Source organism: Ursus maritimus, unplaced genomic scaffold (genome assembly GCF_017311325.1).
Source record: "Ursus maritimus isolate PB19 unplaced genomic scaffold, ASM1731132v1 scaffold_34, whole genome shotgun sequence".
NCBI lineage: Eukaryota > Metazoa > Chordata > Mammalia > Carnivora > Ursidae > Ursus > Ursus maritimus.
In genome coordinates, this window is record NW_024426008.1 from 12,158,702 (window position 1) to 12,182,109 (window position 23,408).

Below are 23,408 nucleotides of genomic sequence, written 5' to 3' on the forward strand. Positions count from 1 at the left end.
TAAATCTTCTCTCTTCCCCAAGGAGATTCCTCCTCCACGGAATGACAATCTTGGAACATATTGCTTTAATTTTATTTTAAAAAGTAATTTTCTGGGGCACCCGGCTGGCTCAGTCAGTAAAACAGGGGACTGATTCTTGATCTCCTGTCATGAGTGTGAGCCCCAGGTTGGGGGTAGAGTTTACTTAATAACAATAAAAAAATTTTTTTAAGTAATTTTCTTACAATCATATGCAAGACTGAGGACAATGGAACCACATGAGTTCCTTTTAAACTGTGGTTTATATTTTTATCATAAAAACTAAAGTGGAACCCAAAATATCTTGTGCAGAATTTGCATTTTGGTCAGAATTAGAAAAAAAGTAATCGCAATTTGTTTTTTCCATCTATGGCTAACCCAGATGATCTTTTAACTAAAGAACTTAAGTAAAGACATTGAGAAGGCAAATGAGCTGTGGAAACCCTCATAATGAATTATGAAATTAAAGTCATAAATTTTATTAATTCAACGTTTGAAGCTAAACCTGTCACTTCTTTCCACTGGACTAACCATGTTTCCTTTAGCCTCACTTCATTAGTTGTTCGTTTTGTTTTGTTTTTCTGGGCTTAGGTCAAGGATATTTTAAGGTGTTTGTTTTGTTTTTTAAGATTTCATTGTTAAGTAGTCTCTACACCCAACATGGGGCTCAAACTCACAACCCTGGGCATCAAGAGTCTCATGCTCGACCGATTGAGCCAGCCAGGCTCCCCTTAAGTTGGTTTTTAGTCATCAACACTCCTTAGTATGCCTAAAAGAATAACTCTTTTTAATTTCTAAAAGGGTAATCAAATTTGCTTGCTTCTGAGTTATCTACTCATACCATTTAAGATTTCTATCTTAAAAAAAAGAAAAAATGTGCATATCATATGACCCAGCAATTCTGCTCTTTGACATCAAATCAATAGTTGTATTGTCTAATGAGTAGCCACAAGGCACAGGTGGCTAGTGAGCCTTTGGAATTGTCTAGACTTCACTGAAATGTGTGGTACGTGTAAAATACACGATAGCTTCTGAAGATTTAAGATGAAAGAAAAAAATTTAAAATATCTCAATTTATTTTTAAATATTGATTATATGTTGAAATGATCATATTTTGGATATATTGATTTAAATATTATCCAAATAAAAAATAAATAAAGGGTGAATAAAATTCACTACTGGCATCATAGTTGGAATGTTGAATATTCATGTTGCTAAAGCAACGCTAATTCTGTTCCCTAACACAATTTGTTCAACATCGTGCTTGAGGTCTATTACGAACATCAATGGATTGATTTGATCATCTAAGTTTAATGTGTAATATTGTCTTGATAGGAAAAATTCAAGATCCAAACCAGATTTGTAAATTAACTTTTAGAATATGTCTTTTGGTCCGTTGGGTACAGTAGGTATCCCATAAATGTGATTAATTATTTTTAATGACCACAATAACATAAACCCTATCATAAATCGACACACGTGGTCCACAAGGTATTTCTGGCCTATCTGTCAGGGGTCTGTCCGAAAACAGGTATCACAGCAGATATTTGTGCAGAGAATAAAAGGAGTTGGCTAAAGGGCATAAAGGAAACATTGCAGTAAGGGAGACGTAGCAAGCAGGAAGCGCTGCCTCTAAGGAGAGCTGGAGAGAAGGAGCCCATATCAGAAATGAAGAGCTGCTTGCCTGCTCAAAGCCCTGGGAGCTGGGACTCAGGCTCCTAAGGAAGGGGTGGTACCCAGCTGGTGGTGATATTTTCTGAAGGCAAGTGATGAGAATGGATTGGAGAGTGGATTAAATACTAGAAATCAAAACTGAGTGCTGTGACCGGTGGGGTGGGGGAGGATAACCATTGCTTGGTGACAATGGCAGACGGGCAAGCAAACATCAAGGACCAAGTCCTTTTCCCTTTCCCTTCTCCTGCCTCCCAGTCTCCTCAAGCACCTCCTATTGGTGCTACGCTGAACAGCATACCTTAGACGCATCCTTAATAGCCAGCAGATAAAGCAGACTCATGGTGATGAAAATCAACTCTCCTAATGTTACAGATGGAGGGAAGTGCTAATAAACGGAGCTGTTACATTGACGCGAATTGGTAATTGTAATCCATTTTTAAAACTATCACAGGAGTGCCTGAGTGGCTCAGTCCTTGTGTGTCTGTCTTTGATTTCAGCTCAGGTCATGATCTTGGAGTCATGGGATCGAGAGCCTCATTGTGCTCTTGCTCCTGCTCAGCGGGGTCTGGGATTCTCTCCCCCAACCCCCACCCTCACGCCATGTTCTCTCTCTCTCTCTCTCAAATAAATAAATCTTTAACAAAATTTATCATAATTAAACTGTGGTTTACAAGTACAACTCAAATAAGAGACAGCGCTTGAACTTACGAATCCTGTGCTCCCAGAAGACAGTGATGGTTAAAGAAACTCCCCACACCCACACCCCTTTGTGTTCCAGGAAACAAGCTTTCTGCAAAGAATCACCGCCTTTCTTCAAATGACTTAGGTGAGACTCACAGAGAACTCCCTTGTTTATCTATGACAAGGTCAGACCCAGACTGTCCAAATTCCCTTTGTGTCTCAGAAATGATTAGCTGAGCTGTTTGTCCCCACTGACTAATCAGCACAAAGTGCCAGCTCGCTTACTTGATGAAACTTCTTCAAGCTTCCCTCCTTCCCCATGCCTTCGAGCTTTCATCCACGCTCAGCCTAAGCCAGCAGTGGATGAAGAATAAAGCCCTAATGGCACTGCCAAGAAGCCCCTTCCCAGCTGACTTCAAAGAAACCTTTTTGACCAATTGTCTGATCCTGCCACCTGCTCATTCTTCTCCCTGAGACCTGTTTTTTCCAGCTTTGTTGGCTCCTCCTTATAAAAGAAAAGCCTTGCACTCGCCTGGCTTGCAGATCTTACAATCAAACCGTCTCCCTCTTACAATCCTCCCCCAAGTGCACAGTAAGCCCCTTCCCCTAGTTGCAATAATTTTTTGAATGAAGTCCTGCCTTCCCTAAGTCCAGATGTGTTGTTTATTGGGCAGTTTTCTGGTGCTATGACTTGGCTCAAAGTAGAACTCACTTAGGATCACCACCGTCCCCACAAAGGTAATGACATACCCTGTTCTTCAATTTGAAGCTCTGTCCCGAGTTCATGTCTCAAGCTAATGCTCTGGTAGAGTTATTCTCATGCTTTGTAGCAAAAAGAGAGTCTGTTCCAGCAAAGATTCTTTCTTTGGCCTTCTCATGAGGCCTCTTCTGTTTTTCCTGGGTTCCGCAACCCAGGGACTGTGAGAGAGTCCTAATCAAGTGAGACGCTCAGCTTCCTTATAGTTTATTTCCTCACGTAATCCCACGGGAACTCTGACTCTCTCAGGTATCTTCTCTTCCTCTCTCCCATGTCATCAAGGCACTAGTGCAGTTTAACATCTTCGAGAATTGGCAGAATTTACTAAAGGCAACTTAGAACTTCAAAGGCTTCCCTTGGGAAACTTGGGATCTCCCATACTGAGTCATCTGAAACTTCTCTCTTCCCAGCATCCCCTCCTCTTCCTTTTGGTGACCTTAACCTTCTCTTCGACTGCCTTAAATGCTCCGATCTGTCTACCTCCAAATCAGCCTACCTCCTCCACCCCCATGCACCGCTGCATCATACCCTTCCCTACCAACTCCAGTCCTTTACACATCGTCACTTGAGATTTGGGTCCCTTCTGCTCTGCTCATCTCCTCTTCACCCCATTGGTGAAGGAAAAATCTCCTACCCCTAATAGTACAAGATGGCCAAACACATGACACCCTGTACCAGACAGATGAGATTGATAGTTTATTAGTCACAGAGACTCACACCTTGGGAGTGGAGGACACGGCATGCCGTTCAGAGCCACATAGGGCTAGAAGGCAAGAGTCTGTGTCTTAGCAGAATAATTCCCTTTGCCTTATGTTGGCGGTATCGTGTTCTTGATTATTTAAAATAACAGTCTTCAACCTTTTGAAAGAGGTCTGGTTCTTTACAGTCATATTATGTCCTATGTTTACTTTAAAATCTTTTATTGCCACTTTGATTTTGGGTTGACTTAAGTTTTATGCGTGCCATGTAAACAAGCAAATTTTTCTTGCCAGTTGCATTATTTTTGGAATGAGTTCTCATCAGATTTTCTTTTTCTTTTCTTTTTTTTTACAAATTCCTTTTTAAAGATTTTATTTATTTGAGAGAGAGAGAGTTCTAGAGGGAACTAGAGTAGGGTGAGGGCAGAGGGAGAAGGAGACTCCCCACTGAACAGGGAGCCCGATGTGGGGCTTGATCCCAGGACTCCGGGATCATGACCTGAGCCGAAGGCAGACACGTCACCGACTGAGCCACCCAGGCGCCCCTCATCAGTTCTTTTTACTTCTGAAAATCATCAATAAGTTAACCCTGGCCATTCTAAGTGCTTCCTCATCTACTGATAGTTTTTTGTTTTACTCTGATGCTTCTCTGAAAATGCTTGCAAATCAGCTGTAGACCAGAGGGCTTTGTTTTCAACAAGGAAGGACTGTCTCAGAGTCCCGTGGAAAGGGACTCCACCAGCTAGGTGCTCTTGGGCACAAACTTCTGATAGCATCACTTAAACAACTTTGAGAGCGTACTGGTGGTAGGGGTTGAGATTTCCTGAACTCTAGTGGGAAACAGATGCACTCAGGAGACTGCTAACCAAGATCCGGAACGAATTACTTGGGGCTGAATGAAGATCTGATGAAGGAGGATTACGAGCTTTGCTTGGAGTGTCACCGATGCCTTAATGTTCTACCTTTGTGGATATACAAAACCCTTACTCTTTTCCCTTAATCTGTCTATAACTCACGACAGTTTAGTAGACTATGCTTTGTAAACAGAGAGAAACTTATTCTTCTTTCCCTGCTTTCCCCTTCAGAATTAAGAATCTCTTAGGGGGGGCGCCTGGGTGGCTCATCAAGCACCTGACTCGTGATCTGGGCTCAGGTCTTGATCTCACAGTTGTGCATTTGAGCCCCATGTTGAGCTCCATGCTGGGCACGAAAGCCTTCTTAAGAAAAATCAGTAAGAGATTTTTTTTTCATGGTAAGGTAGTTATTTGCTTAGGTTCAGTAAGAGTCTATCTTCCTTTTAATAGGATGTAATTGAACATTGGTTATTAAACCAAGGCTTTGGCTGAATGTCATACTTGCAAATACTGCTCATTTACTAGACTGATAAGAGCTATGTTGACTTCTATTACGAGCTGATGCTTAAACCCCTTTGGAAAACTGGCCTGGTACTTGGCTTACAGGTTTCTAGCCTTACAGATAAGTAAGGAATGTCACTTCCTAGCAGGCCTAGGAACCCTTGAATGATTTGGGGACATTGAGAAGAAAAGAATTTGCTCAAATCTATAGATACTGCAGGTGAAATGTGATGGCAAGTTTATGGTTTGGCTTCCTAGCCTTAACAAGTTTGTACAAGTCCAACCTGAGATTTCTTGTAGAATTCCATAGGAGCAAACTTAGAAAGGTCTGTGCTAAATTAACATTCTTGCTGTACCGTCAAATCATCAGGTCAGTCCCAAAGAGGCCAGCCTTATTTTGTGATCAAGAATAATCTTTCTTTAAGGTACCTTGGATCAAAAGGGTATGAATGTAGAGAGAAATTTCAAGTTTCAGTAGAAAACTGTAGCACATCATTCTGGGGGATCAGATTCCTCGGTTCCATTCGTTGAGCTATTTTGCACATCTTGTAAATTGTAGGTCCACTGATGGTGTGCAAACTCTCTCGTCAGGTAGAGATTTAATTGGTTTCTTTATCACTGTGGAGAAACCAGTTCCCTAGCCTACCCATAAATTGACTAGATCCTGTCACCTTGCACAAATGGTCAACCCTTACAGATTTTTCAGTTCTTCCACTTTCCTGCAACATCTCCCTCCCTCCTGACCAAGAACAAAAACCTGACTGCCCAGGTGTTTATCAGACTCTAGGTTGCCTTGTAGCTGGCTTTTTCCTCCAGGATCTGAAGAAGCACTGGGAACTGAAGCCCAACAACTTGACCTCCTGCATGGGCTGATTCTTCCCCATATAAACCACTGCCTAGGCCATGAGGAGTCTGGCAAAATGCTCAGCTCATACATACCCTTATATGAGGGGTAATCAAGCCAGTAGATAACGTCACCAAGCGTACTGTCATCTTCGCTGAAACTCAACAAGCAGTGCTTGTATAGTAAGAATTTCACTACTCATCTCTTAGGCCTTTAACATTAATATTTCTTTTTTTTTTTTTGTTCCATTGTAAGCATCCTTCTTTTAAGAGCCTGATCTTTGTAACTACTTCTCAATAGATGGTTCAACTGATTTTGCAGGAATAATACCAACAGGAGTCCTCAAGAAACTACTTCTTAGTCCCTGACTTGCTCTCGGGAGGTTTATGATTGCCTGTGAGTTGTTCAGTGATGAATAATAGTCATTCGCCTTGAGCCAAAGGGGAGAATGACAACGTGACCTTCTCGGAGCTCATGGTTGCAGCAATGATAGAAGAAATCTCCCCACATGTTCGAAATAATCCCCTCTCCTTGCAATAATCCTTTTGAATTAAGTCTCTCCTTACTGAAATCTGGATTATTTTGACAAAAGCTACAAAATTAGTTTTGAATAATTAAAAATTCAACAGAATTACTTTGGAACAGGAGAAAGATGTAGAAGAACGGTGTCACTGTCAAAGCATGACGATGGAGAAAGCAAATTCAAAAATGAATGCACTGTTTAGAAGAAAAGGTTAACTCTAAGCATACAAATGCCACACTGAATTAAAACAGAAATTTGTTTTAAAACCCACAAAACACATCTTAAAATTTAAAAGAAGGAGAAGAGGAACCTGTCAGGTTGGCAAAGTTGAAAAAGACTGATAAGCCCAATATTGACGAGGGCATAGGGATACAGGCTTCTGTAACTGTTGGAAGGAAAACTTGTCCTCTACCATCTGAGGTTTCTTTGATGGTTGGGGGCCTGCAAATTAAGTGACAATAACTAGATTAACAGGAGACAGGATAACGTTCATTCCTAAGAGCATGTGAGAGTTGAAATGAGTAACCGTGAGAGAGATAAAGGTTCGCCTATACAAGGGGCCCCCTATAGAGCTTCAGTGGGAAGGTATGGAAGGTTCAGTTGAGCTTCTGGGTGCTAATGGCAGCTGAGAATTTGCACTTCCACATGCTAAGGGTCATTCTTTTTCCAATCAGGAAACTCCCTCTGAGGGGGCTCTATGGCGGGTGTATTTTCCAGAGGTTCTACTGAAGTTTAAATAATATTTTCTTCTGCAGGATCTGATTGTTCAGGTATGTTCGGTGTGAGGTGATTTTCGTACTGTTGTGAGGGCTGTTACCAATCACTGCTGATGTCACTGCTCTCAGTGGTACGAATTCCTGCTAGCTGTCTGGAAGAGCTGTCAGACAGTGGGAAAACATATAACAATCATGGGTCTAGGAATTAACCCTCTGTAAGAAATTTCACAAGTGTACAAAGATTTTTTAATAAGAATGTTCATTGATTATGTCATAAATATTGGAAAAATTAAGGTTTGTTAAAAGATAATCTTCAGAAAAATTTACCTCAGAAAAAGGTAAAATCATGTCTCCCGTAGATATCAAAAGTAGAGATGTGTTAAAGAATTCATTTGACATATATGATGTGACGCAATCAGGCAAAAGTTAAGCCAAGTTCAAAGGAAGAGTCAACACATACAGATTTATTTAGAGTAAAAGAATACTGAGATGAATTACAAATGAAGACAAAAGTGATTCTTCCACAGGAGTGGGGATAGGGAAGTCAAATCACTACCACACAGGACAGAATTTACATATCTATCGGTTACCTACAACCTACAAAAAGCAGCAAGTAGCTCACAGATTATAAATAAATAGAGCTAGAATTTATAACCCAAAGTGGTATGCTATAGACAATGCATAGTGCTTCATAGAAACACTATTTCTTTTTAAGTAGGCGCCATGCCCAGCATGGAGCCCGACACGGGGCTTGAACTCACGACCCTGAGATCAAGACCTGAGCTGAAATTAAGAGTCAGCTGCCTCACTGAGCCACCCAGGTTCCCCAAAACACTATTGCATTTTAAAACAAGTTTTATTAATAGAAAACGGTTGTCAGGTTGCACTGATATCATGCAGGTGTAAAAAATTGGTAGGGTTATCATGCTGTGTTTCATAGAAAGTAAAGTTACTGTATCATTAGATTAAAAAAGTAAGAACAATCACTTTGTGTATAATTATTTCTCATGTTCAAAGATATAAATAAATAATGCATAAGCAGTCATTTCCAGGAATTTTTAGTTTCTACTTCTTAATGTTTGGGTAAAAATATATACATGTAAAAATATTTTTACGACTATCATAGCTTTAAAAAGATATTTGCCTTTTGGAAAATAATATAAATACATGATTAAATAAACTAGTCAATAGTACATTTAACATTTATGTTAAATAGGAAAAAAAATTACAGTGAGAAGAAACCTATCAGGATGTTTACCAGAAGAAAACAACTTGAAAGAAGTACTTGTCTAAATGGATAGGCAAATTGTGGCCTATTCTTGCAATGGAATACTGCTCTGAAAATTAATGAAAGGAATCCTCATTTAGAATGAAGCTGGGAGGCCCATAGAGGAAGCTTTCACAGTCTACTACTTGTGGTCAATTGCAGACCCAACAGGAAGAGCCAGGCATTTCAGGGTGTACCACTTTAGTATCCCAGTAGGAGGAAGAAAGGCTTTCCTCCTCCCTAGTCAATGAGTGATTCAGCCAATGAAAAGCCACCATACTTCCAACTCCCTTTACTCCAATGGACATTTTGTTTTTAAAACAGCCTTCGCAACTTCCTCCCCCACCCCCATAAAAGAGTGGTCCTCTCCTTTGTTCTGTGCCTGTGGTTTTGCTGCAGCTTTCTTGTCCTGGATTGCAATTCTTGCTATTCTAAATAAACCCATTTTTGCTGGTGAAATAAAATTGGCCATTCTATTTTTATGGTTTAACACTACTTAGTTTAGTGGGGGAAATGGATTCACTCAACAATATAGATGAATCTCACAGACCTTATGCTGTGATAAAGATGCCAAACACAAAAGAGTACATACTGTTTGATTCATATTTATATATTTGAAATTCTTTTTTTTTTTTTTAACATTTTATTTATTTATTTGTCAGAGAGAGAGTGAGCCCGATGTGGGACTCCATCTGAGGACCCTGAGATCACGACCTGAGCTGAAGGCAGCCACTTAACTGACTGAGCCACCCAGACGCCCCTATATTTGAAATTCTGAACAGGTAAATCTATGGTGACAGAAAGGGGAATAGTCATTGCCTGGGGCTGAGGGGGGGTGGGCTTACTTTTTGAGATAATTGAAATGTTCTTTGTTTTGGTCATGGTAGTGATTACATGGGTACATACATTTCTCGAAACTCATTGAACTATCCACTTATTTTTATTTTTTTAAAAGATTTTATTCATTTATTTGACACAGAGAGAGGCAAGGAGAGAGGGAACACAAGCAGGGAGAGTGGGAGAAGGAGAAGCAGGCTTCCCGCTGAGCAGGGAGCCCGATGGGGGGCTCGATCCCACAACGCTGGAATCATGACCTGAGCCGAAGGCAGATGCTTAACGACTGAGCCACCCAGGTGCCCCTGAGCTATCCACTTAAAATGGATATATTTTATTGCGTATGTAGGGGAGGAAAAATAATTTTCCCTCTACCCTTCTAGATTCTTGGCTGAGACACCCCTGTAATAAAAGATAGATGAACAAGGGGAAAACAAACAAGTTTAATAACATGTATACCTCCTGTAGGAGCCACGGGCAAGCTACCCCAAGACAGACCATTTTAGCCTGCAGATCATGCACTGAGCTGAAAACAATCAAAGCCCAAAAGACTCAGAAAGAAACTTCGACCTATCCCCACACTGCCTAAAAGAACTTAAGAGGACCTGCTCCAGGAAGAGAGCTATCATCACAGATAAGTACATGATAATATGAGCCAGGTATTGTAGACAGGGAGGAACCTAGCAGGGCTGGTTTGGTCCAAGTTCTCCCCATGTCCCATTGTTTCTCAGTGGCCCAGCAAACATTTGTTTACCAGACATTTACTCTTTTTCATTTTCCTGTGAATTCTAGTCCCTCCCTTCGAAATACCAGATTCCTTTCCCCTTCTCCTTAGTTCAGGGTGACATATATACCTCATTTTGCCTGACTATGTGGATTCCCCAGACATACAAATTAAGTTTGATTTTCTCTGATCTGTCTCATGTCAATTTAAATTAGTCCGGTTAGAGGAATCTTGAAGGACAGAGAAAAATTTTTTTCCTCCCTGACAGGAGATACCCAGGAAAATGGGGTAACTCCCTGAAACAGCCCAAGCCACCACCTTAAATGCCATCACCAGCAAAAGATAAAAGATGTTGCGGGGGTAGGGGGTAGTTACGGGAAGTTTCAGAAAAAGCGCAGTAAATGAGGTGAAGTTTTTAAGTAGATTTAAGTTGCTGCCTTCTCCATTGATAAGTTTCGATAGTTTTAGTCATTTTTCTCTTCCTGGTACAGAGAAGGAGAGATCCTTACAGCTGGAGATTTCCCTTATAAATGTAAATATCTTTTACAAAAGATAGTTTCTACAGGGTTTTCAGAGCTACCCCTGTAGCTGCTGTTTCTCAGAAATAACCAGGTCAAGATACAATCTTTATGTCTAAGTGGTATATGTTGAGGTGACAAATTCTGCTCTCCTTCGTACATAAAATTACCTCAGTAAAATGGATTTTTAAAAAAATACCTGTTTGAGAAAACTAGAAGGGGTGAACAAAGGGGAAAGCATATATTCGGGAGGATCTGAACACGCTGCGTTTGCCAGAAGCAGAGGGGCTCTAGGCTTCTGGAAATATGCCTGGACTTCAGGGTTTCCTACCTAGAAGCCCACCTGGAAAAGGATGGTGCAGCCATGACAGTAAATATACTCTTTTGGGGGTGGGAGGGCCCTAGAAGAAGTTGTAGGGATTTTTTTTGTTTTGTTTTGTTTTGTTTTTAGATTTTATTTATTTGACAGAGAGAGAGAGAGAGAGAGAGAGAGAGAAGGAGCAGGGGAACAGCAGGCAGAGGGAGAAGCAGGCTCCCCGCCAAGCAAGGAGCCCAATGCAAGACTTGATCCCGGGACCCTGGGATCACAACCTGAGCCCAAAGGCAGATGCTTAACCGACTGAGCCACCCAGGCACCCCAGTTGCGGGGAATTTTTACCATATGAGGCCCTGGCACAGCATAGAAGGGGAGAGGGTTGAAGAGGGTGGAGGAGAAACAGATGAATGCTGTATCCTGGACATCGGGGAATGGGCTACTCTGTTAAAGAAGACAAAAGAATCAGGTAGGCTCACAGCATATTTCAAGCCAAGCACTATGATTCTCATGCTAAACGAACAAGAATGTCCCAGGTATAAAATTGTTTATTTAGTACTGACTTGCAAGTGGAGGTTGAAATGTGGCCGGGGTGCCCTCTGGTGGTAGAATCTAGAACCAAATGTGTAAACATGGATTAGTTGAGAAATATGATAAACATCTCTAGTTTTTATGTATATTAGATGTGAGGAGTAAATATAGTTGATTTTTACCATGGAAAAAAAACTACTACACTTAGCTAGTATTATCTAAAATAAAGAGCTTGGTAGAATTCCATTTCCAGTCAAAAGGGGGTAACAGGGATCAGATTTACCTTCTGTTAAAAACAACAGGACCTGAATTGTCACTTATGCTAAGCTCCACGTCACCAAAACAAGACTTAATTACAGTTTTGGCTCTCTCAGAAATGGAATCTTAAACCAATCCATCAGGAATCACCTGATCAGCCCTGGTTAGGTAATGTGCCTGACAGACCCTGACTTCCCCTAAAGGAAAGTAGCCTTGCAATAACCAACTTTTTTTTTTTTTTCGGTCTAGCATAATTTCCTTTTCTGGCTCCTTTCTGCCAGAAAACTTTTTCGTTTTCTACAGGTCCTCAGGGATCCTTTCTATCTGCTAGATTGGATGCCGTCCTCGTTATAAACAATTGAATGAAACCAGTAGGATCTTTACAATTTACTCAGTTGAATCTTGTGTTTTAACACTTCCCATTTGAAGTAAGAAATCATACAAAATATATTAAAATTATTTCTGAAATAGTGGTTTTTCAGATATGGGACATCAGGCAGCACAGGATAGTGATGTCTGAAAGATGGAAACAAAGGTGGGGTGAGCCCTGTGATTGCCCTGAGAATGTTTCCAGGCCACTACTCAAGGAAGGGTGACTCAAGCAGAGCTCAGCAGGTCTCCTGAGATATAGAAATGGATCAAGGAGGCCAGAGAAATCAAGGTAGCTAGATTCCACAGGGCACAATACTAGAAAGGGGAGAACAACATAGGGAGAGAACTCCAAAGATCTGGGAGGGTCTTCTTCAATTCTTCATCTGAGCCTGCGTGTTTATGAGGGAACTACCTGAGTGGTAGGAAAGAACCATCTGGGGACAGTAGAGGAAACAAATTCTAGATTTGTTTCCACCAGAGTGGAAATTGTTGTAATTCAAGAGACATTAGATATCGAACATTAGTGGGGCAGAACTATCCCTAGAATAACAGTTGTTCAAGTCTTGAATAGCAAAACTTAAGAGCAAGCTTCAAAAGGATCAAACTATTTCCGAGTAACTTACCTGTATCCCAGAAAAAGGCCAAGAAAAAAAAATATATATATGGCCAACATGGGGCTTGAACTCACAACCCCAAGATCAAGAGTCATATGTTCTACCAACTGAGCCAGCCAGGCATCCCTTGGCCAAGAATAATTGTAGGAGCTAAAATATAACTAGCACCCAACAAAGTAAAATTTACAATGTTTGGCCCTCAATCAAAATTTGCTAGGCATGCAAAGAAGCCAGAAAATATGACCCATACTAAGAAGGGGAAAAAATCAATTTATAGAAAGAGTTCTTTCTAAATGATGATAGAAAGACATTAAAACAGGTATTATAACTATATCCCATCCGTTCATGAAACCAGAAGAAAGATTGAGCAGGAAAGAACCATCTGGGGACAGTAGAGGAAACAAATTCTAGATTTGTTTGGAAAGAACCATCTGGGGACAGTAGAGGAAACAAATTCTAGAGCTCACAAAGAGCAGAGAACAGTGCCTGCTTCCACCACCAGAGTGGAAATTGTTGTAATTCAAGAGACATTAGATATCGAACATTAGTGGGGCAGAACTATCCCTAGAATAACAGTTGTTCAAGTCTTGAATAGCAAAACTTAAGAGCAAGCTCCAAAAGGATCAAACTATTTCCGAGTAACTTACCTGTATCCCAGAAAAAGGCCAAGAAAAAAAAATATATATATGGCCAACATGGGGCTTGAACTCACAACCCCAAGATCAAGAGTCATATGTTCTACCAACTGAGCCAGCCAGGCATCCCTTGGCCAAGAATAATTGTAGGAGCTAAAATATAACTAGCACCCAACAAAGTAAAATTTACAATGTTTGGCCCTCAATCAAAATTTGCTAGGCATGCAAAGAAGCCAGAAAGTATGACCCATACTAAGAAGGGGAAAAAATCAATTTATAGAAAGAGTTCTTTCTAAATGATGATAGAAAGACATTAAAACAGGTATTATAACCATATCCTATCCGTTCATGAAACCAGAAGAAAGATTGAGCATCTTAAGTAGCAAATGGATCATCTAAAATTGGACTTCTAGAGATCAAAAATATCATATCTGAGATGAAAACATACACTAGCTGGAATTCATAGAAGACTAGAGAGGAAAGAAGAAAAGATTAGGGTACTGGAGAAACAGCAATAGAAACTATAATAGGAATAGAAAACTAATCACAGAGACAAAAAAGACGGAAAAAATGAACAAAGCATCAGTCAGCTGTGGGATCACTTAGTAGCATAGTGGATGTATAATTGGAGTTGTTCCTATCCTTTCTATTAACCACTTTGTTTCTAAACTCTTCTTTCTGTTGTGTCCACTTTCACCATTAAAAAAAAAAAAAATCTCATCCCTCAAACTTCCACCTGCAAACTACTAAAACCGCTCTTAAAAAGATCTACAATAACCGAACTCAGTGAAGACTTCATGTAATTCCATCTTTCTGTGAAATCCAGTGGCTCTCCAACCTCTTGGAAACAAAGAACACTGTTTGCTACCCAATCTTTGAGTCCTAATCCTTGTTTATGACCCGCATTCTTTGAAGTTGATAAATTTCCTGCCTTCCCCCAAAACTTTGTTGTCACTCATCTGATTCCTTCCCTCCTCTGCCCCTGAATTTTGGGTATCCCTAAGCCTTCGTCATAAAGTCAAGAAATTTCAGGGTTGGGCAGAGGTCTTAGACACTATCTAGTCTGGCCCACTCATTGTCGAACACTTGATTTGTGTTCACAATATTTTTATCATATAGTTATCCAGTTTTTGTGTGAACACCATCATGGTGGGTAATTTTCCCTCTCTATTCCACCATCAGAAGCTCTAATCTTTAGACCCCTCTTTCTCATATTAAGCTGAAACAGGTCTCCCTATAACTTCTGCCAAATGGTTTGGTTTCAGGCTCTTAACCTCCCTTCATTTCCACTCTAGTCTAGACTCATTAACACCTCAAGCATCGAATACTTCAATAACTTGATGGTCTCCGTTGTAATTCTTTTTTCAGTTCACTGAGTGCATAACAATTCCCACCTGACATTTTTAAAACAGTTTTGATCCTGTTATGTCTCGCTCTTACTTAAGAACTTAATAAAGGTTCCCTTCATTTTTTTCCCCTATCAAAACATGTATTTTTTAAAGTATATTCTTTTTTGAATGCGATTTATGCACAGATACAAAATTCAAAAATATATAAAAGGGTATAGCCTCCGACCTCCAACTTTCCCTAGACAGGCAATCACTCTTGAACGTTTTGGGAGAGTTGGTTTGTTTTTTCCCCTCTGATACCTTTCCAGAGATGTTCTGGACATTTTATCAAATGTGTATCTTTTCCCTGCCTCTGATGATACCTTTCACCAATTACCTTCACCCTTGAACCACCGAGGGCAATTTAGAAATACCTGTCTAACATATCTGTTCTTTACCTATTTTTTTTTTCACTTAACATAAAATTTTGGAGATCATTCTACATCAGTTTATGTAAAGCCTCTCCCCCCCACCCCGCCCCAGTATCTGCACAGTGGAGGGGATGTATCATGATGTTTAAATAGATCCTTAATGGGTATTTAGGTTGTTTCCAGTTTCTTGCTATTACAAACAGCACTGCAATGAAGAGCCTCATACGTATGCAAAATATATGTGTAGGAAGAATTGCCAGAAGTGGTATTGCTTGCTCAAAATGTATCCACATTTAAAGTTGATTGATATTACCCTCTGAGTCATTACCTTCAAGGGTGAAGGTGACTGGCAAAAGATACCATCAGACAGCGGAATAAACAAGTTCCTTATGCCTGGGTAAAAGATAGAAGAGATCTCCACCCTTCTGTCATACTTGAGAACATCCCCCAGCAGTCCTCTCTACTGCAGCATCAATTTTTATTCTTTCCATTGAAACTTTCTTATCAGCATGCAATGATGTTATGTCTCTCTTCCCTAAAACCTTTGAACTCTCAGAAGACCACAGGGAGCTGGAGATACAGCAGCCATTTTTGGAGGTCATGCACATACCTTAGCTTGCAGGCCCTTCTTCCACCTTCAAAGTAGCAATGGTCATTCGTGTCTTAGATCATTCCCACACCTGGTACTGTCTTCCCATTTCCTTCTGATTCTCTGTCTCCCTCTTCTGCCTTCATTTTCTTCTTTGAAGGACCCTGTGATGTCCTTGGGCTCATTCACATAATTCAGGATAATCTCCCTCTCATGCAGTCCGCTAATTAGCTACCTTATTTTCATCTGCTACCTTAATTCCCCTGGACCATGTAATGTACTATATACTACATTCCCCTAGTATAGTAATGCACTATATTAACAGGTTCCAAGGATTAGGATGTGGGCATGGACATTATTCTGCCCCCACCACAGGCGGGGAATCTACAGGAACTCCTTGGAAGTCACAGCTCATTCCGGATCAACCAAGAGCCCTGCGGGTCAGTGTTGCTGAGAAGCAGTGGCTCTGTGAAGGAGCCTTGACTTTGAGCACTTGCTGTCACCAGCACTGGTGTCTCTACAGTCGTCTTTGCTTGCCCTTAAAATCAGGACAGGGCTGCTGCCGCCAAGCATCAGATCCACGTTCTGGGCAAGAAGGAAGAACAACGATGGCACCACTAGTCATGTCTCTTGCCAGAAAAAAACAAAAAACAAAAACCTCTTCAAATTGCACCCCACACATATTCAGACTTCCCTTAATGTCTCAATGGCCAGAACTGATCACACAGACGCTCCCAGCTGCAAGAAGTCTGGGACTGTGGACACTGTATAATCACGATTGGTTTAGACCAGTCATGATCTGACGTCTGCAGATGCTCATATTACTGCAACAAACAGAATTTCCATTTGGTCAACATCGGGGTGCCAGGCTCAGTAAATAAATATATGAGATGCCTAGTTACATTTGATTTTCTCATACACAACAAAGCTTTTAAGTGTAAATATGTAATATGTGGGACATAGTTATCCTAAAAATCATTGGTTATTTATATGAAATTCATATTTAACTGGACATTCTGTGCTTTATCTGGCAACCCTAGCTTAGCAAGGAGAAGAAGGAGGGGATGCTGAGTGGGGAACTCACAAGACCTGCCGTGAGGGCGATGGCATTTTATTCTAAAAGTTGAATTGCTGGTGGAAGAATTTCAGGACTCAGTGGCAGGCTGGTGGGGGAACTCTTCTGTGACAAAGTCTAGGGGCTTCCATTTTGACCTTCCATTCCTATAGTTGTAGGATAGCCTATGCAATGTCCAGGTAAAACCGGTTTTCAGTGGGGTTGACCAGAGGTTTCTGCTGTAATAATTCCAATCGAATGGCTTCTCCTTTCCAGCAAGTGTGTTTTGTCCTGCCTGTTCCAGTGCAGAAATTTTTCGACGGTGGAAAGCAAAATAGGAAAGTGACAAAAGCAACTAAAATACAGGTCTGCTCAAATTAATCCACGGCCTTCTTTTCACTGGTCCAACAATGGTAATGATGAGGTTAGTAATTTACAACTTTAGCACTCGATCAGAAGAAAAGTTAATTGAAAGTATGAAATTGGGGCACTTGGGTGGCTCAGTCCGTGGAGCATGTGATTCTTGATCACAGGGTTGTGAGTTTGAGCCCGAGGTTGGATGTAGAGATGACTTACAATAAAATCTTTTAAAAATATATGAAATAAAATTTAAAACATTAATTTTTAAAATAAAAACACTATCCCTATCAACTCATTTCCTCTCATACCGACCCCACTATAATTTAAATATTCGATAACCACCAAGATGTGGGTTCTGTGGCCTGACTGTGCCTTTGGTCTGAATTTTTATGACACTTACTTCAAGCCAGAGCTGGTGAACAGGAGTATCTCTAGAATCCTATGGTGTAAACTGCTGTGGAATAAGGTTAAACTATTTTGATGTCGGTTCTGACCATATGTGAGTGTTTTCCACAGGTCTTTGTAAAACCAAAACCAGACTGAGGGCTGTTGGGGGGGAGGTGGGTGGGGGGATGGGGTAAGTGGGTGATGGGCATTAAGGAGGGCACGTGATGTGACGAGCACTGGGTGTTATACAAAACTGATAAATTATTGAGCACGACATCTGAAACTAATGATGTACTATAAGTTGGCTAATTGAGTTTAAAGAAAAAAAACCCAAAACCATATTATTAATTTAAAAAAAAAATCATGATGACTTTACCTCTTCTGGCGTTAGGTTTCTCAGGTATAAAACCTTAATTCAGAAATTAATGCATGATGATTCCATTCAAATTTCCTGCGTCAGCATTAAGGTTCTACAGACTTTTGGTCCCAGGAAACCTCAGAGAATAATAACAGCATTTCCCACATAGTATGCCTTCATGGGAACAGTGACTGGTGGAAGGTCACACCTTCTGTACCCCCTTTCAACAGTTCACCTGTGGCCTTCCTCGTATGAGTCACATTTTTTGCATGTGTCTCAAATTTCCCATCAGTGAAACAGAGACTGTGACGCAAATGTAACTCTCAGTTATTTGAAGTGCTTTGAACAAAACGATAAGAACGTCTTCGCATACTGTGTGATTTTGTAAGCCGTTTGGCCAGGGGTTCCAAAACTCACTGTCCGCTGGAATTCCTTAGGGAGCTTTAAAAAATTCCCGTGCCTGAAGTGTGTACCGAGGATTCTGATTTCAGTGGGGTCGTGTGGCCTGAATATCAGCGTTTTTAAAAGCTCCCCAGACGATTCTAATGTGCAGCAAAGTCTGCACGTATAGCCATGGCCTTTATTCTCCCTGCGGGCTTTGCTCCCAGTCACCACCAGGAGGGCACAGAGCAGTGAAGCGTAGGACCCGAACCACAGTAAGAGGGGGCGCAGTCGAGTGGAGACACCAATCCTAGTGGGACCCTAGGATCTGACCCGAACAAACTGGAAACACGATACCGTTATAACTCAGATGTCCTCCCCACCAGGGTGGGGAACCGTAAAAATTAATATTACCTTCACTCAGCACAGCTTTGGTGAAGCCCGGAACTAGAGAAGCTCTTGTCCACAAAGCAAATAATGTCTTCAGCCTCAATAGAATTCCTTCTATTTCTTTAAAGTAGGAATTAACTTGTAGGTGCACTAAATACTTCCAAAACTTCAGTGGGAATTGAACTGAACTGCTCTTGGAAGCCAAGGTCAGAGAGAAGATGTGGAGTCAGGAGGGGCAGGAAGAGAAAGGCCACCCAAGAGTTGCCAAGCCAATAAGAGAGGTTTGGGAGAAGAGACACCTTGGGGTGAGGGTGGGGAGATTTATTTTTTTAAAAACAAAATCCGGGGGCGGAGTGCCTGGGTGGCTCAGTCGGTTAAGTGTCTGACTCTTGATTTCAGCTCAGGTTATGATCTCAGGGTCCTGGGCTCAATGTCTCCCTTCTGCACTGGGCAGAAAAATGAAAACAGAACAGGGAAGTCATGGGTGAGAAGGCTTACGGTGTCAGTTCTCGAACTTGAGCCGGTAGCAGACTCACGGGAGGGTGACAAACACAGACTGCTGACCCCGCCCACGGAGTTTCTGATTTAGTAGATGGGGGCCGTGGCTCACAAGTTCTCAAGTGATGTTGACGCTGCTGGTCTGGGGATCACCCTTTGAGAGCCACTACATCGTAATGCTCTCATAAATTCTTTCTGGGTCTAGCATTTATTATGGTCTGTTCTTTAAAATTTTAACAGGTTCTGGGGCTCCTGGGGGGTTCCTTCGGTTAAGCGTCTGACTTAGGCTCCCTCAGATCATGATCTCAGGTCCTGAGATCTGCGGGAGTCAGGCTCTGTGCTCAGCAGGGAGTCTGCTGCTCTCTCTCCTTCTGCCCCTCTCCCCTGCTCCTCCTCGTCTCTCTCTTTCTCAAATAAATAAATAAAATCTTTTAAAAATTTTTTAACAGGTTTTATGAGAAAGGAAGAGTGTCCTGATCAAATGAGTCGGGGAAATACTGGATCAAAGGAAGTTAAAAGAGGTTTCTTTTGAGAAATTGAAATAACTTAGTGCCTACACTGGCAACGGCCTCCTGTCCGCACTAGTCTGACTTTCCTATTCCAGGAAATTCTTAACCAGAAAAATGAAATGAGAAACAATTTTATTGTTTGTTCCAGGAACTGTCTGAAAACCCATTAATCCAAATATCAGATGATTCAATTTGCCCTCCTTAAAGTAAATACACTTTCCCAGGAAGATAGATGGCATGTAAAGATTGTTTACTCTTAACTCTCATCTGGGTGTGTCTACCAACTGAACTGTTACGTCACAGACTTTCCTCATCCTGATCAAGTTCTCCATCAAATTAACCCCCTTAATCCAGGCCCCCCAAAACCTCATAAATATCCTGCCTTTGCCCTCAACCTCCTGAGAAACTACTGAGAGTCTGTAACAATAGTGAACTCCCTTACCTTGATGAACATTCCACTAAGCCTGCCTTTCTCCACAGCCTACTTTGGTGGTATTTTGAGCCAGGATTCAACAACTTATTGCTTTTGAAAGTTGCTAAGAGAAAAAAAAAAATCTTGAAAGTTCTTCTCACAAGGAAAAAATGGTAAGTATGTGAAGTGATAGATGTTGTCTAAACTTACTGTGGTGATCGTTTCACAATATATACATCTATCAGTCATTACGTTGTGCACCTGAAACTTATGCAATGTTACATGTCAATTACATCTCAATAAAACCCGAAAAAAAATTGGTGAGAACAACAACGAAACCAACCTATTGCCTTAATTTCCTATGCTAGTTTAGGTCCCTCCTGTTACTTCCTGAATTATTCACAGCCTGGCAGGGAGCTTAGAAAATAGTAGACATTGAATAAATATTATATGAGTAAGAGTGAAAATTTTAGTCTTTTTTAAATTTTTAAAATTTTTTTAGAGATTTTGTTTATTTATTTATTATTTGACAGAGGGAGAGAGAAGGAGAGAGCAGGGAGAGGAGCAGAGGGAGAGGGACAAGCAGGCTCCATGTTGAGCATAGAGCCCAGTGCAGGGCTCGATCCCACGACCCTAAGATCACAAACTGAAACAAAATCAAGAGTCTGATGCTTAGCTGACGGAGCCACCCAGGTGTCCTTTGTCTTTCTTTTTTTTTAACTTTTAAATACTAAATAATCTCTACCCCCAATGTGGGACTTGAACTTGCGACCCTGAGATCAAGAGTCACATGCTCTACCAACTGAGCCAGCCAGATTCCCCAAACTTTTTGTCTTTAGTATGCTATTGTGCATTGTGATTTTTTAAGGGGGAGCTGTGACTGTCTCAACCTTTCTTTCACTTGTGCCTCGGCGACCCCCTCTGGAAAACCCTACCATAATTTGTTGTGGGAACTACTGATGAGCACTTTGCCATTCTTATTACTAAAGGCAGCGATCTGGGGGCTGAATTTACTGATAAATGTAAGATTCTCTTCTGTGACAACCATGCCCTTGGGAGCTCTTTCCCACTCATGGTTCCAGTCTTTATCACAGACTAAATGGTGCTCCCCCCCCCCAATTAATATGTCCAACCCCACAACATGACTGCATTTGGGATAGGACCTTTAAAAAGATCATTTAAGTTACATGAGGTCAGAAGTTTGGGTCCCAAATCTGATAGGACCAGTGTCCTGCCAGAGCCCTCTCTCTCTCTCTGTACATGCACAGAAGGAAAGGCCAGAAGACAGCTATGTATGACCCAGAAAGAAAGGTCTCACCAGAAACCAGCGGTGCTGGCACCTTGATCTTGGCCTCCAGAAATGTGAGGAAATCAATTTCTTTTGTTTCAGGCACCTAGTCTGTAGTATCTTGTTATGGCAACCCAAGTTGACTAATACAGTTTTTGTTTTCGTTTTTAGGGCTGAACTTGGAACCACTGGGTCATGAACATGACCCCTGACCTATGGCTCAGGGGACTCTCTCTAGCCTGTTTATTCCTGACATCATAGTTGTGCACTTCACAATGATTGAGAGACGTAAGTTTTATTGAAGGACTGGAAATGGAAGACTTACCTAAGAATCGTAGCCATTAGAAGGGGGGTGCTTGGGTGGCTCAGTCGGTAGAGCATATGACTCTTGATCTCAGGGTCATGAGTTCAATTCTGACATTGGGTGTGGAGTTTACTTAAAAAAAAAAATAGAAGGGCCCCAGTCTTATGTTATTTAAATTCATCACATGTTATTCTGTCTGGTATGTGAAAGATAATGTGAAAGTAGATACTAGACATTTTTTACCTCCAGTTAATGTTTTTTCACTAGACAGTTTAAATTTTGATTGCTCACATATTTTTTGGACTGATGTAATCTATTTTATGTTGCTTATTAAGAAATTTGTCTGATTTTTGTCCCAGGAACCTGGCCCAGAGCTTCTGAAACCCTTTCCTGAATGATAGGAGTGTCTTAGTTATCCTAAAGAGATAACTCATGGCAGGCCCTTGATGGCTACAGCTTGGGGAAGGGTCACCAGGAAGACCAATCATTTTATTAGAGGGTTGGGATTTTGATATCAGCCCAACCTCCTGATCTCCAGGGAGGGGTGAGGGGCTGCATATTGAGTTCAGTTATGTGGCCAATGATTAAACAAGCCATGCCTTCATAATGAAACCCCAATAAGAACTCTGGCCACAGAAGCTCAGTGGAGCTTTCTGGTCGGTGAACACACTGATGTGCAGAGAAGATGATATGCCCTGATTATACAAGAAGAGGGTGAGGAAGCTTTGTGTTCCCTCCCAAGCCTCACCTATGTGAATCCTATATAATAAATCTCTAATAATAAGCGTAGTTACTTTCCTGAGTTTTATGAATGAATTGATCTAACAAATCATCAAACCTGAGTAGGTCTATGGGAACTCCCAGATCTGTATACAGTAGGTCAGAAGTGCAAGCGGAACCCTGCTAGGTTTCCTGGGAACCCCACTTAGGACTGGCATATGAAGTGAGGGTGGTCTTGTGGAGGACTGAGTCCATTATCTGTGGGGTCAGATGTTGCTAACTCTGGGTGGTTAAGTGTCAGAATGGAATTGCAGTACACCTAGTTGGTATTAGTTCATTGGGGATTTTACCAAAATATTTTAACATGTAAATTTACTTTCTTAATCTCTTTCTAATGGTAATAATTGTCCATTTTAGAAAATACAGGCAAGAGGGGTGCCTGGCTGGCTCAGTTGGTGGAGCATGTGATTCTTGATCTCGGGATTGTGAGTTGAAGCCCCAGCTTGGGTGTAGAGATTACTTACAAATAGAATCTTAACAACAACAACAACAACAAAAAACAAAAATAAAAAAAACAGGCAAGAGAAAGTAAAAATAACCCGTGAGTCCACTTCTCAAATTGAGCTATTCCAGTATATGTTCTTCCAGTCTCTTTTCTGTATATGTATGTTATTTTAAAACATGGGTGCTGTCAGCAATGGAGACCTCCTTAAGGCAAGATAGAACCAAAGCTGGACACTCAGGTATATTCCACCTGCAGGACAGGATGGCTTGTCCTGTCCTCAGTCCCTTGACAGATGCCATGGTGCACCCCTCCCCCAGGCCTTTGGGTATCTGAGAAGCTTTGGGATTCAGTAAATAGCACTGGCCGTTGGGGGACTATACAGATGGCACTAACCATCATATGTAATGGAGCTCAGTGGAATGTTGCCGTTTTTTATCCCTTAGCCAAGATATTCCTAATAAAGGATGGGATCTGAGAACGGATACACTTGGCCAAACTTCAGGTAGTCATCTTGGCACTGGATGCCTTGGCAAACAAATGATCCCATCTTCACGTTTCTTAT

General features: G+C 41.2%; 1 long non-coding RNA gene across 1 annotated transcript in view; it reads left to right on the top strand.

Annotated features, from left to right (window-relative positions):
* The window catches only part of LOC103663274, a 25,150-nt gene extending 2,432 nt beyond the window's left edge, over positions 1-22,718 (top strand). The window contains exons 2-5 of the long non-coding RNA XR_005831836.1: positions 9,196-9,315; positions 20,098-20,202; positions 21,489-21,605; positions 21,981-22,718. This is a non-coding gene — a long non-coding RNA (uncharacterized LOC103663274). The remainder of the gene's footprint in view (positions 1-9,195; positions 9,316-20,097; positions 20,203-21,488; positions 21,606-21,980) is intronic.
* The last annotated feature ends 690 nt before the right edge of the window (positions 22,719-23,408 follow it).